The sequence below is a fragment of the Acinonyx jubatus genome, chromosome A2 (genome assembly GCF_027475565.1).
Source record: "Acinonyx jubatus isolate Ajub_Pintada_27869175 chromosome A2, VMU_Ajub_asm_v1.0, whole genome shotgun sequence".
Taxonomy (NCBI): Eukaryota; Metazoa; Chordata; class Mammalia; order Carnivora; family Felidae; genus Acinonyx; species Acinonyx jubatus.
In genome coordinates this window covers 63804127-63820947 of record NC_069383.1, presented here as the reverse complement: position 1 = coordinate 63820947, position 16821 = coordinate 63804127, and positions in this window count along the sequence as shown.

Genomic DNA, 16821 nt, shown 5'->3' with positions numbered 1-16821 from the left:
GAAGAAACTCAGGTTACACACACACACACACACACACACACACACACTGCACATTATCAGGAACTCAAAAAGGGTCGGAAATTTTACTGTAGTTAAATGCTTAACAAGTGGACCAGCTACAGTTTCATAGATGCTGCCATAAGACATAAGATTGGTCAGAGGAAAGGACTTTATTGCTCACAGTACAATAAGCATGATGAACTTCATGTTCTCATGGATTCCTTTCCCACCCTCACCAAGTTCCATAGGGTGATGTGAAATGGCCCAGGTAAATGTGTATACAGTAGGTTTGTAACACAGTTGAGGAACAGTAAGTTTAGGAAGTTCTCCATCTTATGAAGGAGGCTACTGGCAAACTTGCCTAACCTTTACTTTGGTGGGAGACATTACTTTTATTATCAAGACAGGTAAGGAAAAAACCTGCCTTCTTCCCCTTCAAGAAGATACACTGTCTTTGTCTTGCAAGCCAGTTTGCCATACACACATCCTTGAAAAGATAGTTGGAAATAAAATCTGTCAGTTTCTTTGCTCAAATGAGCAGAAATGCAAGATCCCCATGGAGAAATGCCTCTCAACATTTACATAACAACTATAATAACAACAGTGTGATATATTCTGTAAAAGAATTATGGGTATTCTACATAGGAGGGCACAACCTAGCTGAGTCTAGGAATAAAGGAAGATACATTTTAACTTGCTATGAAGGGGAGAAAAGGAACGAGACAAAGGAACTTCATCAGCATGGAAAACACCCAGTGCTGCTCCAAGACTGCCCTCTAGTGTATAGAAAGCTTCACCTCTGTGACTTTGGGCTTTGATAATGACTTTCTGCAGTCATGGGGGTGGGTGGGGGGTGGTGATGCAACATTTCTAAGGGGCATTTGCTTTGGAGGTAAAATCCAGGTCTTTGGTATTTCACTTGGGGACCTATTTCTCTTGGTAATCCTAAGAATTTACAGTACTTCAATTTCCTCTTGTTTAAAAGTTTCCTTGCTGTTACTTATGTGATTAAGGGACTGCTTTTTCTGGGAGTTGGGGGAAAGAAGAATAGCTTATTGGTTTTGATAGTTTATGCCTCACTGCGTGTAGATTCTATGTGCATAACATGAGGGTCTGGCCAAATAAATGGAATTATGGAGGCAGAATATTAGAGCTATAAAGTTCCTAGAGTTATCTAGTTGAACCCTTCTTTTTTTCCTTCTCTATTTCTTTTCTCCCTCAAAGACTTTAATTGCTTACTGTGTTTATGTTTCATGCTGGGGATCCAAAAGTGAAAGGCAAGAGCTTCTTTCCTTAAGTTGCTGACAGGATCATAGGAATGAAGAGACATGGTCAGACACTTACAACAAACTAAGGTAAATTCTAAGACAAAAGGAATAACAACTACTGAGTTAGGGAACCTGATTCAGATAAGGGTGTCACAAATGAATGTTCAGAGGAGATAATTCTTGAATTGGATCTGGAAGGACAGTCAGGAAATATCTAGGGAAAGAATGGGTAGAAAAGCAGTTAGTCTCTATCAAGGGCTTTTTATGTCCTGCTAAGGAGTCTGGGTTTTATCCCAGTTGGTATCAGGGAAATTTTGGAGGATATTTATCAAGGAAGTGATGTGATAAGATTTACACTTTAGAATGCTTACTTTGGCAGCAATGTGGATAATAGATTGGAAGGGGAAACACTGGGGACAGGGGAATCAATTAAGCCATTGTTACAGTGACCTGGGCAAGAGACTGATGAAGCTCTGACTCATATCATTAACATACAGATGGAAAGGAGTATCTGTATACTAGTAATGAAATCAATAGAATTGGTAAAAAATGGGAAAAATGAAAAAGAGCAAGGATTCAAAGATGACTGAAGTTTGTTGTTGGGGACCTGGGTAGATGGGCTGTTTTCAAACAAGATCTGGAGAAAGAAAATGTGGCAACAGACTTGAGATGAATTCAGGTTTTGATGTACTGTGACTTAATCATCTCTGGATTTTCCATCGAGAAATAATATCTGGACTTGGATATATCAATATAAAAACTCATTTTTATTTTGCCCTTTTATTGCTTGATCAGTATTTATTCCAATTTTTCATTTCCTTCTGTAGCCCCTTTTGAAGTCATCATGCTCGAGCTATGAACAGGCTTTTGCAAAGCATTTTGGGTTCTCTACTTCACTGAGCATATTTTTTTTCATCTGAATGCTCATACACCTAAAGGAAGTTTTTCATGTACATCTTTTCTTCATATTGAATGTTACTTGAAATTATTGCAAGGGTCACATGTTTATTTGCAAGTCATTTAATTCAGTGGTTCTATGTCATGAAAATGTTTTTCAATAGATCTGCTTTTCACACACTACCCCCTCCTCCACCTCCTCTGTTGGAAGTGTTTTGATTGCTTGGAAAATTTGCATAGCATTCTCAGAACTCTATTCAGTTTGCTTAGTACTTTCTGAATCTGTTATATCCGGAAATTGTAGATTCATGATGACAAAAAATACTTTCACTTCTTTATTATTATTTGCTGTTTGTGGAATTTGGTTTCTACATTATATTTATTCAGCACAGATAAGTTAAGAATAGGACATATCAGTAAAAGAGTTTGACATGCTTAAAAACACAGAATGATTTTGCTTTCCTTTTCATATTCACCCTTTGCTCCATGCTGTACGATTCAACCTCTTAATACTGTAATCTTAAGGTTATTGGCAACTTAGAAGCTACTTCATCCTTTGTATTATGCTGACTAGTGAATCTAGATTTATTAAAAAATATATCTGTCATCTTTTTTTAAAAAACAGAATGACTCTAAGCAAGTATAAAGAAATTATTTCTTTCCATCAGAGAAATGAAATTTGATGAGAAAAGGATCAGCCTGAGAGGTATGCTTAAGGTCTTCTCACATCTTTTGTGAGTCTGTACCTTTCCCTGGTTGTGCATAGTCATTTTCTAATTTGCCCCATATTTACAGTTGCTTTAGAATGACCTAATTTTTGATTTCTGGCTCCTAAAAGGGGAAAGATAAGAATGAAATGGTGACAGGAGGAAATGAGCTAGACCTTTAAATCCCCTGGAAGTCACTTCTGCTTGAGAAGGAGGGGATTGCAATATTAAAGGGAGGTGCAATAACAACGGCCAACCACGTCTCTGAACTGTGATCAGAAGCAGCATTCAGCAATCAGAGCATAGATTCTTTTTGCTTACCCTGTTTCCTGCCAGCTGTGGCACAGGTTGCTCCAGAACACGTGCACAGCTGCCTGCTATGGAGGTGGGAGATGGGTAGTGCTACTGTGCCAAGTGCTCAGGTTGACCAAAATTGACTGCAATTTACTGTCCAAGCCTTCGCCTGTAGGCACAAGCCTTCTATAGACTCCAGAGTTCCAAAACAGTTATTCCAGAAAGATTCTGCCAGTGTAATTGTTGTCTAGGTAGGGAGACAGATTCTTGGGGCTTCCAGTTCTCCCTTCCTTCATTTGTTCGTTCATTCGTTCCTTTTTTCCTCCCTCCCTTCCTCCCACCTTCCTTCCCTCCTTTCGTTCTCACTTTCTTTCCAGCTTTCTCCCACACTCTTCCCCCACCCCACTCCCCGCCACTTTTTTTTTTTTTACTCTGGAGACCCAGTTTACCAGCACACCACTGGGAAGGCTGCTGATACATGTTCCTTGGGATAAGCTGGGTTGGCATCAAGTGGGTCATCTGCCCTGATGGCAGTTCTGTAATCAGTCTCTTCACAGTGATGTATGGCTGCTTCAATTTACTGACCAGAAGAGTTATTTTAGGTAGAAGTGTTTTCATCCTGTGGTCCCAAGTTATCTTTTAAATATGGATCCCATTCTTTCCTTGCACAGTGTGTTCAGATGTGTCCCTTTCCTGCCTGAGCCTAGAAGTACTTTCTCCCACCATTGCTGGACTCTTCAGTGCTGTCCTATAGCATCAATTTCTCATTATTGACTGGACCACAAGTAGGCATAAATTTCATAAATTTCAAGTAGGCATTTAAGGAGGCATAAATATTCCAGGGCCATCTTTTTATAAGAAAACAATGAAACCAAACCTTATCTTGACTCATTATCCTTGTCTGACTACCATACCATTTCCACTGCTTGCCCCCATTTTCATACCTCCTGCTTACTCTTAATCCTACTCCACTTCAATGAAACTGTCCTTGTCAAAGTCACGAGTGAATCTCTATTTTCCAAAATTCAATAGAGTACTAATTGTTGGATTACTTCAGAAATTGTTCTTGATATATCTTTCTCTACCTATTTCATTCCCTCCACAATTGAGTTAATCTAGACTTATTTTTAACATATAATTTATATATTTTAATCTAGGCCTATTTTTAACAATCAACTTATGTACTGATGATTCTTAAATTTATTATCCAACCCTGACCTCTTCTTTGAGAATCTTACATAAACAAATATTTAATTGACACCTTTAATTGGAGGACTAATAAGCTCATCAAACTCTACATATTCAAATCTGAACTCTTGGTTTCCCTCTCAGACATATTCTTCTCTTAGTCTATCTCAGATCAATCATCCTCCTAGTGACTCAAATAAAACAATATTGAGGAAATTATTTTTATTTCCCTTTTTCTTTCATCTCCCATACACACACCACAGGGAATTATTCTTAATTTTTCTGTAATACATCTGAAAGCCATCTACTTCTATTTTTCTCACTGTATTCTAAGCTACTACTATCTCTTACCAGGAATATGACAAAAGTATCCTAATTGGGCTCTCCATAATACCTTCTTTACAAGTCAGTCTTTAAGGAATATAAAAGAGTATGCCACTTTCATGCTCAAAACCTTCAGTGCCTCCCAGGGCTCTTAGAATGAAGCGATGTCTCTTCCATATGACCTAGAGGTCCATTCCAGTTGCTTACTTCTCACACTTCATTGCATATGGCTTCTTCCCTCATCTCTGATTATGTTAGTTTCTGATTCGTTTTCTTTCTGCCTGGAAATTTCTCCTTCTGGTTCTATTTAGATCTGTCCCTTTTCATCCTTTAGGTCTCAGTTTAAAGTCATCCCTTCAGAGAATTTTTCATTGGCCACACTGTCACCCTTTTTTAAATGCTTTGTAGCACTAACTGCTATCTGAGATTGTCTTGCTTGATTATGTTTTTACTTGCCTTTTAAGAAATCTGTGTCCTCAGACTAGAATAGCATTTCCTTGAGGTCAGGGACTTCATCTTATTCACGCTCTATTTCCGGCTCTAGAATGATATATAGTTCTGGTCTTCAAACTGGAGTACAAATACTCTCAGAGGAACACAACAATTGACAGTCTTAAGAGAAATCCACTTGTAGTCCAGCTTCCATATGTATTCTTTCTAAAATTGGTCTTGAGCATCCATCATTCAGGTTTTTGCCAACTCTCCCTTTAACAATAGTCTCTAGACTACTTAAAAACAACAACAACAAGTCTATTTCCTGCCTAACTTACCATAATGTATTGCTCTAAGATGTAAAAACTTGTGGGGCACCTGGGTGGGTCAGTCAATTAAGTGTCCAACTCTTGATTTCTGCTCAGGTCATGATCTCATGGCCATGAGACTGAGCACTGCATTGGGCTCCATGCCTAGCATGGAGCTTTTCTCTCTCCCTCCCTCTCTGCCCTTCACCTGCTCATGCTTTCTCTCTCTCTCTCTCTCAAACTCAAACCCAAACCCAAACCCAAACCCAAACCCAAACCAAAACCAAAACCAAACAAAACCCACAAAACTTCTGATATACCAAAAAATGATTCAACTGGAAACAGATGTGTCCAAATTGAGAAATTCAGATAACAAATAGTGTCATGATGCCGGTGGTTTCCAACCGATTGTTTTCAACCAAAGGGAAGACTAGTTGCAATTAAAAAAATGATAGACTCATATATGACTTTCTTTTTGTTTGACATATAACTTAGAAACAGTTCAAAGTAATGAGTAGCATCACCACAACGAACTCTTCACATTCTCCTCTACTCTTTGATCTTGGAAGTACGCATTAGTTTTACACTATTTAATAAAACCAAATAATACTAAATATAGATAAACATTTAAAAAATTGATAGACTTAAAAGTAGATGTTTGTGAGCAGTATATATCTAGCTGACTTACTTAGCTAATGACTTTGTCCAATGCCATTTGCTGAATGTCTGTGGTAGCCCAGACATCTAGTTAAGCTGGGAAGTGGGACTGAACTTCTGGAGTCTGAAAGTAACATGTGCCAAAACATGGGCTAAGTAGGAGAAGTAAAGGAAGTTCAATTAGTCTAGGAAGTAGGAGAGAAGAGAAATAATGTCTTATATTGTAAAAATAATTTCACAAACTCTGATGTACAGAAATGTATCATTTTCTTAATTGTCTTATAACCGGACTTATTAGCATCTGTCTTGAGCCCACTCTCTGTCTGAAAATATTAAATTTAATCTATCATTCTCAGGTAACTGAGACTGGTAACAATACCAGTCTGGTAACAGGTAACAATACTGTCACTGAGTATTGTTCAGTGATGTTTATATCATTTTTGGTGTTCAGTATTTTGGGTTTCTATCTCCCATCTCCAAGAGTATATACTTTATACTTTAAGAAGCTTGGATTTCATCATCATCACCTCTTTGGAGAGGGGTATCTGGTTTGTGCTCTTCTGTTCATTCTGGCTTCTGTTTGGTTATTGGAAGTTGGCCTCTGTCCCACCATCATCTGCTGCTGATGTCTGCATTCCTCCCATGGTTTCTGACTCTGTCCACACTACTTCTGCTGACAGTCAAAATCACGTGACCCCTTATATTTTTCTTCCTTCTCTGAGTCATTGCTGCGTTTTACTTGGGTACTCAGGAAACACCGGATGCTCTCCTATATCCTGTGGCCATGGGCTGCCTCAGTTGCTTTTTTAAGGGACCTTTTTCTGACTCTGGTGCTGTGTTGGTGCAGGAAAGAACTCAGGGTGTCTTGTGGTCTGCTTTCAAATCATTCTAAATATAAAAGGTATTTCTAGGTACTCCCTGATTGGTGTGTGTATGTGTGTGTGTGTGTGTGTGTGTGTGTGTGTGAAGTCCCTCTTCTGAAATTAATACTAGAAGTTTATCCCATTGCTCTTTTCTTCACCTGCTATTTGTTCCTGCAGCAAATCTTTGAACTTTATCTCTTATTGATGGAAAAGTCAGCCTTTACATTAACTTGCATACTTCTGTATTCTGTTCTATATAATTTAAACATTAAGAACTTAGTTTTGGGGGGTAAAAATAAGAAGAAAATAAGAAAACACCTTTGTGACATGTTTGCAGTGACTCTTATAATTAAGAGTCCTGGCCTTTAGATGTTTGTATTTGTTATAGATTTTAAAACCCGGGAATTTGACTCAATTCTGTTCTGTATTATTTCCATGATAACCATGAGTCTGTAGAGTTCCCTATCCTGGTTGATGGGAAAAGGGAAAGAGTACAAGGAAATGAGAGGAAACACTCCATTAATTTATAAGAGTGAAAACAATAGATAATTGATCAATCTGTGAGAGGCAAGGAGAAATTTCCAAATGAAGCTGGTAAAGTTAGTTGCAAGAAATTTAGACCAAAGGGAAAATCTAAGATGAGAAAAATGGTCTAAGTTTTCAAAAGGGGCCTGAAAGGTCTGGCATGCATTTCAAAAGGATGAGATGTAGAATGAAATCTGGATAGGGAAGCGAACCATAGAGCAGCATCACTGGGATGTATTGACTTCACCATAGGTTCTTATTATTCTCTGCCTTATTATCTGAACCCTATTCTTCTGAGGGCAGCTGGAAAGGGGCTAGCGGAAGTAGGATACTTTTCAGAGCAGGACCTCTAGGTGCTTAAGGCTGAGAATTGTAGTTCAGGCAAAGAACTAGGATCTGAAGAAGTTCTTACAGTTTTAATATCCTAGTGTCAAAGAAAATTTGAATTCCCTGATCACACCTGGTGCAAGATGGGTCCCTGAATGACCTCATATCTACAGTACCCAAGTCACTATTTCCTATATTAGCTCAGAACTCTGGGATGATCACTGAGAATATTAACACACTAAAGACAACCATCCTAATTAAAGGATTACATGATGTGATTTGGGGCTGGCAACCAAAATGTAATATATTTTCTTATCCTTTGCTCAAGTTATAAACAGCTGATAAATATACATTATTGGGAAAACCTGATTTACCATATTCTCCTACTTTTGACTCTCCCTTTTTATTACCTGGCTCTCCAGATACCTATAAAGATGCTTTTGCTACTCTTCCCTCCCTGGTTTGCAAGAGACAAAGAGAATGAAGATATGGTACACATGTTGGAAAAGCTGTACCCACCCCCTCAACCTTCTTGGACGTGGATATAAGTTTTCATCTATTGTCTTAGTATCTCTTATCTGTGCCCTTAAATAGTACTTAGCTTATTTTTTGTAACTTGGAGTTAAACATTCTATTATGAACTCTCCCACTCTAATTTTTTCACATGATATGATTTGTGTGTTCTTGGGGAGCCTAGGGTTAAAAACATCCTGAGGAGTAAATATCTAGGTGTTTATGTCAATTTTTTGTAGTAATTGAAAATAAATTTGGGGTAATTTTAGTTACTGACAGTCTAAGTAGATTTTTATGTGCCCTAAGTAGGGCCATGATTGCTGAATACTTTATGAATATCTTTGTACATGTTGGTCCTTTGAAGCAAACCATAATCTCTATGCTGTAGAAGAGGGGATGGCAATGGATATACTGCTTTCTTTCCCTCTTACTATGTATTTTTTCTTTCCTCTCAATCACTATGTTTATGTAACATGCTATCTTCTGACTACTTTCTCTGATACCCATAACCCATTTGTGACATTTAATCCTTGATATTTAGTCCTATTCATGGGCTTGTTTTCCTAATTTCCTCGGTCTCACCAGAAATTATTCATTTTTCTTATCCCCCCTGTTTGGATATATGCCCTGTATCACCCCAGGAGTAGCTGTCATGTCACAGATAACATATTGGTACTGATAATCTTCGAATTATTTTCCCCTCAAACTGGTGGCTATGGTAATGATTATTTTGATGTGTTTTTTCTTAAGCTGTAGCAATGTAATTTATCTTCAACATTGTCATTTTTAAACCTCTGTTAATAATTGAAAATTTGCCCTTCCTTTTGCACAAAATGTTATTAAATAATATTGACTAATTAGTTACGTACACATGCCAAGAATTTTACAGACTTGTAAAATAGTATGCCACTTCAAGGATTTCTGTTTTGGTAGAGACATTTATAGGGAAGAGAGGGCGAGATTCAAAAATAAATTTAGTTTCAGAACAATGACAGTCAACTCAGTGGATGGGTTACCATTTTATCCAAAGGGGTTTTTAATCCAGTTAACATCCATCAGAAAATGCTTAAACAATTCCTCAGGAATACCAATTTTTTTTTCCCTTGGGATGAGGAATTACATTTTGTATTACATTACAAAAACAATTTGCAGAGCAGATTTGGGACAGTTTTTAATTTAAAGTTCTACTTTTGGCTCAATCTTCTAAGGTCTGTCTCAGTCAAAAAGCAAATTCTCATTGGATATTTGTGCTAAGATCATTTACTGGATTTTTTTTTTGTCCAGTCAATCTTTTTTACATTTTTTATAAATGACAAAAATTAGACATAGGCTTAATTGATGCAATATATATGGAGTTCATGCTAATCAGGTCATCCACAGTGTTTCATTACATATTAATATTCTTTTTCCTCTATAATAGGAATATTTCCAAGCAAAATCCCATGGCAGCTCAAAATCAATATTAAATGTTTTACATAGTCTGTGGAGTAAAGTTTTTATCTATTTTGTTTTCAACATGGCCTACTTTATTTACCTAAGTTCAGTTAAAGATGTTGATTAGAACTCTTGCTGTTTGATTAAAAAAAAAAAAACTAGAGCTATTTCATACTAAGGACAGAGAATTAACTTCTGTCCAGAGATATTTTTTAAAGTTTATTTAAAATTTTAATAATCTTTTTAATAATCTTTGTACCCAACGTGGGGCTTGAACTCATGACCCCAAGATTAAAATGATATTCTTCTGACTGAGCCATCCAGGCACCCCAACTTCTGTGCAGAGATTTGATTTAAAAAAAAAATTCCAGGCTACATTATTGTTCCAGAATTTCCTTTTCTCTTTTTCCCACCATGCCCTCTTCTCTTCTCATTCCCCTCCTCATTCATCTCTTCCTTCCTCAACTTTTTCTTCTCTTTTCTCTCCTCAGTCCTCTACTTTCCACTTCCCTTCTTCTTCCTTTAGTTTTTCTTCCTTCATCCTTTCCCTCCTTCCTTCCTTCCTTCCTTCCTTCCTTCCTTCCTTCCTTCCTTCAGCTGCTTTTGTCACCTTGTCTACTCCGAGGCCAAAGGACCAAAGAACAAGTGGCAATTTTCTTCTAGGATTACCCACTATTCCTAAAAATGTAGGATTATTATTATTATTTTGTTAACCTCTGAAGACCCCAAATCCTTCACTGTAACTGGCCTGCCAGGAGTGGTGATATGTCCTGTAAGTCTGGAACTCTGTTAGAGTAGGCACCACACCAAATTCCATATATGAAGTGCAGCCCTTATTCCTTCAGAGTAGGCTTGTCATACTTAATTAAATAAGCTTTGCTTTCAGTCTGACATTTCTGGTGCAGTTGTGGTTATACATTAGGTTTACCTAATTATTTTGAAACCGTGTAAATAACTACATTGCAATGAACAGTACAGGGAATCCCTAAAGGCATTGTATGTAATATTTTACCTATTTTACAAGTAGTTTTACAGCTAGATTGATCCATGTATATGCTGTTTTTAAAGAATCATAAATACCATCAGAGGTTTGGTTATCTACTGATATTTTTTAGTTAGAATAAGTGAACTTTATCTCACCATCTTTTTAAAAAATGTTTATTTATTTTGAGAGAGGGGGAGAGAAAGAGAGAGAGAGAGAGGAAGGGGCAGAGAGAAAGGAGAGAGAGAATCCCAAACAAGCTCCATGCTGTCAGTTCAGAGCCCAATGAGGGGCTTGAACTCACCAACTGTGAGATCATGACCTGAGCCAAAAACAAAAGTTGGAGGCTTAACCGCCTGAGCCACCCAGGCGTCCCTATCTCAACATCTTTTAATAAAAACAATTATACTTTTTTTTTCTGAGCTCAACCCATTTTAAAATCAGTTCTGAAATCTAAGCATTAGAGGCATTATACTAAAAAACTTTTGAAAATACAGTGGTTATATGTATAGTTCTCATATTAAGAATTCGTATAAACTCATAGCTTTTTTTTTTTGTAGATTCCATTGAATTTCTATATAGGCAATTGCATCATCTATAATAATGACAATTTTACTTCTTCCTTTCCAATATAGATTTATTTTTTTGCTATCAGCTTATTGTTCTGGCTAAAACCTCTGGTACAATGTTGGATACAAGAGTGTGAGCAGACACCCCTGTCTTTTGATATTAAGGGGGAAACATTCACCACTAAGTATAATGTTACCTATAGGTTTTTCATAAATTTCATTTATCTGTTGAAGAGGTTTCCTTCTATTCTTAGTTTGTTGAGAGAGTTTTTATCAGGAAAGGCTGTTGGATTTTGCCAAATGCCCTTCTTCACATCCATTGAGATATTATATGCTTTTTCTTTTCTAGTTGTTTAATATGGTTGTAGCAGGATTCTTGCATAGAGAGTCATGACACCAAGGCTTTTCTTTCCAGGAAGCAACTTTATTCTTGCCAGCATTGCTTAGTTGGGTTCATACCCGAAGAACTGAGCCCTGAATGCCACGTGGCATAGTTTTTATGCATTTTCGATTTGTCTCCCATATATGGTAACACACAAACATGCAGTCTGATTAAGTGGTCTCACGTTACAGGGTTGTGAAGGTTGTCACATACACATATAGCCAGGTTGTCTTGAGGTTTTTGTTTTGTTTTGTTTTGTTTTGTTTTTTCCTCTCTCCTTAGGGAGGAGACCCTGCCACATTACCCCCTTTGGACTTGGACCCCTCTATTTTGGATCAAAGAGCATCATCTTGGTTTAGAGGTTTGTATTTCCATAACATCATTATATGAGTGGCTGTCTTTCTTTCAACCATGGCCTCAATGAGACTGGAGACAGACTGTACAACCAGGAGAGCTAAGCAAGGTAAGATTAAGCACCCTCCCAAAATTAGGAGGGTAATTCCTATGGGGGTTTTGAATCCCATGAGAGTTGAAAACCACCCTGCAAATAACTCCCCAGGGTTCCAACTATTCCAGGTCTGGATGGGGACATGAGCATTCCTTCCCATTTGATCTGTGATCTCCTCTATGACTTTTCCCTCATCATCTATCTGTAGACAGCAGTTGCTCAGGTTAAACTTTCCACAAACTCCTCTCTTAGAAGCAAGCAGGTAATCTAACACCAAGCGATTTTGATAGATGGCATTGCTCATTTTGGTTTGCTGCTTGGCTAGTAAGTTAAGAGCTCTGGCAGTTTCATTGGTTATAGTTTCTACAACTGCTTATATTCTGGTTATGTAGTTTAGCATGTAAATGGGCGTGCAGACCCATCCTCTGCCCAGGTGGCAGGGTCATAATATTGTATTATATGCTCTGGAGGCCACTCATCATCTTTCCAATTGCCAATTTGTAAGTGACACTGATTCTTTTGAGTCTCCCTATCTCCATATGCTTGAACTCCCAGATGTTCCCCCCTGTCAAGTGGGAGTAGGAAGAAAGATGGATGGATAGTCCCCAGCACACATGACCCTGACCAGACTGAAGGAAGTACATGTATAGGCTGTTTTTCCACATATCCAGTATAGTCCACCTGGGGCCCACCATTCTACGGCTGCGTTGATGTTGTTCTAAGCCTCCTGGAGATGGGAGAAGTTAGACAAGGGGTGAGGATCTGGCTCAAGGTGGCCCAGGGACACCCACCATTGGCTTTCCCAAGTGGTTGAATTATAAAACCTTTGGCATAGGCATGTTAAGTTTACAACAGGGACGGTGAACTTTCTCCCCCATTGGGAAAGGCAGTTCTTCCCAATGATTGAGGTTTTGAGGAGCCAAACCCCGGTAGTGGAACTGGGGTATTTTGTTCCATTAGAAGGCTTGAGGGGATCTAATTCTCTGGCCTCCCATGGCCATTGATCCCCCGTGTTAGTTGCCCCAAATACCTAGCATGAAGAGATCTTTAGGGTCTGGGCTATAGTCTGTGTCAGGGCTTAGAAACAAATGCCTTGCTGTGACCGAAATGGGAGGGGGACTACTTTTTATTTCTTCATAGAATGAGAAGAAGACTTGATGGGATGTGGTTGGATGGGTGGTAGTAACCCTATTGAAATACAGCACAGTCTCTGTGTCTCTGCCCCGCCCGTAGATCCGGATGCCAGTTCGGGTGCCCCATTGCCACTTGTAGTCTCCTGGGTTAATGATGGTAAAATTAACAGGGTTACAGGCCTTTGATTGACAACCTGATGTAGCAGCCCCCTTATGAAGGAGTGCTATTGTGACTTCTTTTTTCCTAGTAGCCCATGAAACACAGCTCCAACTGGAGCATAAAAACTCAGGTGTATAGGCACATAAACCGTTTTTCTCACACGTGTATTTGTCACTGAGTCAGTATTCTGACTCCAAATCTAAGCCTCTGCATGGTATATCAAAAGTCCTTGGGCCTTCCATGATAAGTGCCCACTTTTCTTGTGTGACCAGGTGACATCTGGTTCCAGTGCAGGTACCCACCTGGCACAGTTTACTTAATTGCAGCCTCAGGGTTCGGTTCATTCATTCCACCTTCCCAGAGCTCTAGGTGGGTATGCCGTGTGTAACTTCCCGGTTATCTTTAGTCCTTCTGCCACCAACTGCACCACCTTAGCCATGAATGCTGGCCCATGATCTGAATCCATAGTGATAGGGATCCCAGATCATGGAATAATTTCTCTTAGAAGTCAGGCCACTTCATGCCCCTTTTCTGTTTGAGCTGGGGAAGCTTCCACTCATCCTGAGAAAGTACATGCAAAGACCAACAGATATTTACAGCCCTGAGCCCAGGGGAGCTCAGTGAAGTCCACCATCACATTTTCTTTCTTTTTTTTTTAAATTTTTTAAAATATTTATTCGTTTTTGAGAGTGAGAGAGGCAGAGCATGAGTGGGGGAGGGGCAGAGAGAATGAGAGACACAGAATGAGAAGCAGGCTCCAGGTTCTGGGCTGTCAGCACAGAGCCAGACATGGGGCTCCAACTCACGGACCACAAGATCATGACCTGAGCCGAAGTCAGACATTTAACCAACTGAGCCACTCAGGTGCCCTGTCCATCATCACATTTTCAAATGGGGCTCCACCGACACTGCACCCAGGAGCGGCCTGGGGTCCCTGACGTGGGTTATTTTGGGTGCAGTTTTCACATTACTCACATACCGCGCAGGCTATGCTAGAGGGTCGAGGGATGTAGAAATATTGGCTTAAAATCGGCTCAAGGGCTGTCTGGCCAAGTGTCAGTTTCCTGATGGAACTGCTTGACAAAGGTTGGATCAGAGCCTCAGAAATTGCTACTCAGCCATCTTCAAATTCCACCATTCACATGGGAGGTAGCTTCCATTTTCAGTCTTAAACCAAGTACTTTCATGTTGTGAGTAATTAGGGTCCCCTTCTGCCCAATGGACTAGGGGACAGTGCAGTGGTTAAAGCCACTGATTCACTGTTTCTTTGGAGGCCATGAGCTTTACCTCTTGGTCTGCCTTATGGTTTCCCCATGGAGCCGTGGTGTCTCCCCTTTGATGTCCCTGGCAATGCATGACTGCCACTCTTTTAGGGGCCCGTACAGTGTCTAAGAGTTCAAGGATTTCCTTAGCATATTTTATGTCCTTCCCTCCTGAGTTTATTAGACCCTTCTCTTTGTATAAGGCCCCATGTACATGGAGGATGGTGAAGGCATACTTAGAGTCTGTGTATATATTAACACATATCCCTGCCGCCAGTTGGAGGGCTCGGATTAGTACAATGAGCTCTGGTTTTGTGCTGAAGTCCCCTTTGTCAGGGGCCTGGTTTCAATGACAGAATTCAGGGTCACTATGGAATAACCTGCAAGGTACTCTCCCTTCTTTAGGAAACTGCTAGTATCAGTGAAATATTCAGCCTCGAGGTCCTTGAGGGGCTGGTCCCTTAAGTCTGGTCGGCTGGAGAATACCTCATCCATGACTTCAATGCAGTCATGGTCTGGCTGGCCTGGCCCAACAGGAAGTAGGGTTGCAGGGTTCAGGGTCCACACTACTTCTAGGTGAATGCGTGAGTTCTGACAAAGCATTCCCTGATATCTGACCATCCTGGCATGGGTTAGCCAGTATTGTCCTTTGTATTCCATTAATGTCAATACTGAATGTGGCACTGGGACTGTCAATCCTTGTCCATTGGTTAACTCATCAGCCTCAGACACTAAGAGGGCTGCGGAGTCAAGTTGCTTGGAGGGATATGCCACCAGGTGATGCCACGACCCCAACATCTGAGTTAGGACTCCCACTGCAATACTAGTGTGCTCCTGGACATACGGAAAAAAAGGCTTGGTTGTGTCTGGCAGTCCTAAACCAGGCGCATTAGTAAGGGCTCCTTTTATTTCCTCGAAGGCCTTTTGCTGTACTGATTCCCATATCAGGGTTCCCTCTCTCCCTGCCTTTGTAGCCTCATTGAGGGGTTTTGCCAGGACTGAAAAGTTAGGTATCCAGATTCTAAAGAAACCTGCAGCCCTGAGAAACTCCCGAGCCTGGCATTGGGTTGTTGGGGCCGGGATCAAGCAAATAGCCTGCTTTCTCTCTGGGCAGAGTTAGTGCTGCCCCTGGGACAGGTGGAAGCCGAGATATTTAACCTTTTCCTGACAGATTTGAGCCTTTTTCCTAGAGAATTGTAACCGGTTTTCCACAGGAGGGTAAGGAGCTGCTGAGTCCCTTCCATGCAGCCCTCCTGGGACCTTCCAGCCAGCAGTAAATCATTTACATACTGAAGCAGGACACAGCAATATTGATCTGCTGGGAAGCCTTTTAAGTCAGGGGCTAATGCAGTGCCGAAAATGGTTGGGGAGTTTTTGAACCCCTGAGGCAACCTGGTCCAAGTTAACTGGCTCTTGTTACCATTTTTAGAATCCTCCCATTGGAAGGCAAAGATCAATTGGTTCTGGGGGGCCAGGTGGGTGCAGAGAAAGGCATCCTTAAGGTCCAAACAGGTGAAGAAGGTAGCTTCAGCAAGAATGAGACCCAAAAGTGTATAGGGGTTCGGGACCACTGGGTGTGTGGTGACAGTTACCTGGATTACTGCTCACAGGTCCTGAACTGGCCAATAGTCATCTGTGCCCAGTTTTTGGACAGGCAAGATGGGTGTGTTCCAAGGTGACTGGCACGGCAGGAGGATCCCATACTTTAAAAGTTTCTCCAGGTGCTTTTGGATTTCTTTCTGTGCCTTGTGAGGGATAAAGTATTGTCTCTGGAGGGTGGGCTCTGCCCGGGCTTCTTCGTTGAGACTATAGAGACGCCACTCTTTTCCTTGGGGAATCGTGAGAGTCATAATCTTTGCTTCTGGTTTCCATAGGGTCAGAGCAGCCTGCCCCCAAGAGCTGAAAGTTATCCAAGCCTGTGCTTCTCCAACAGGTCATGGCTCATTAAAGCTGTGGGGCAGTTGGGGAGGTACAGGAATTCATGGATGACTTCACGGCCACCTAAATTGTATCACCGTCAGCAAGAAAGGATAGCACATCTGACTGCCTGTGGCCCCACTTGTCTCTGTGAGAGGGGGCCCATGGGTTGGGTCACTACTGAGTGTTCTGCTCCAGCATCCACCATAAAGTCAGTGGGTTGCCCGCCCC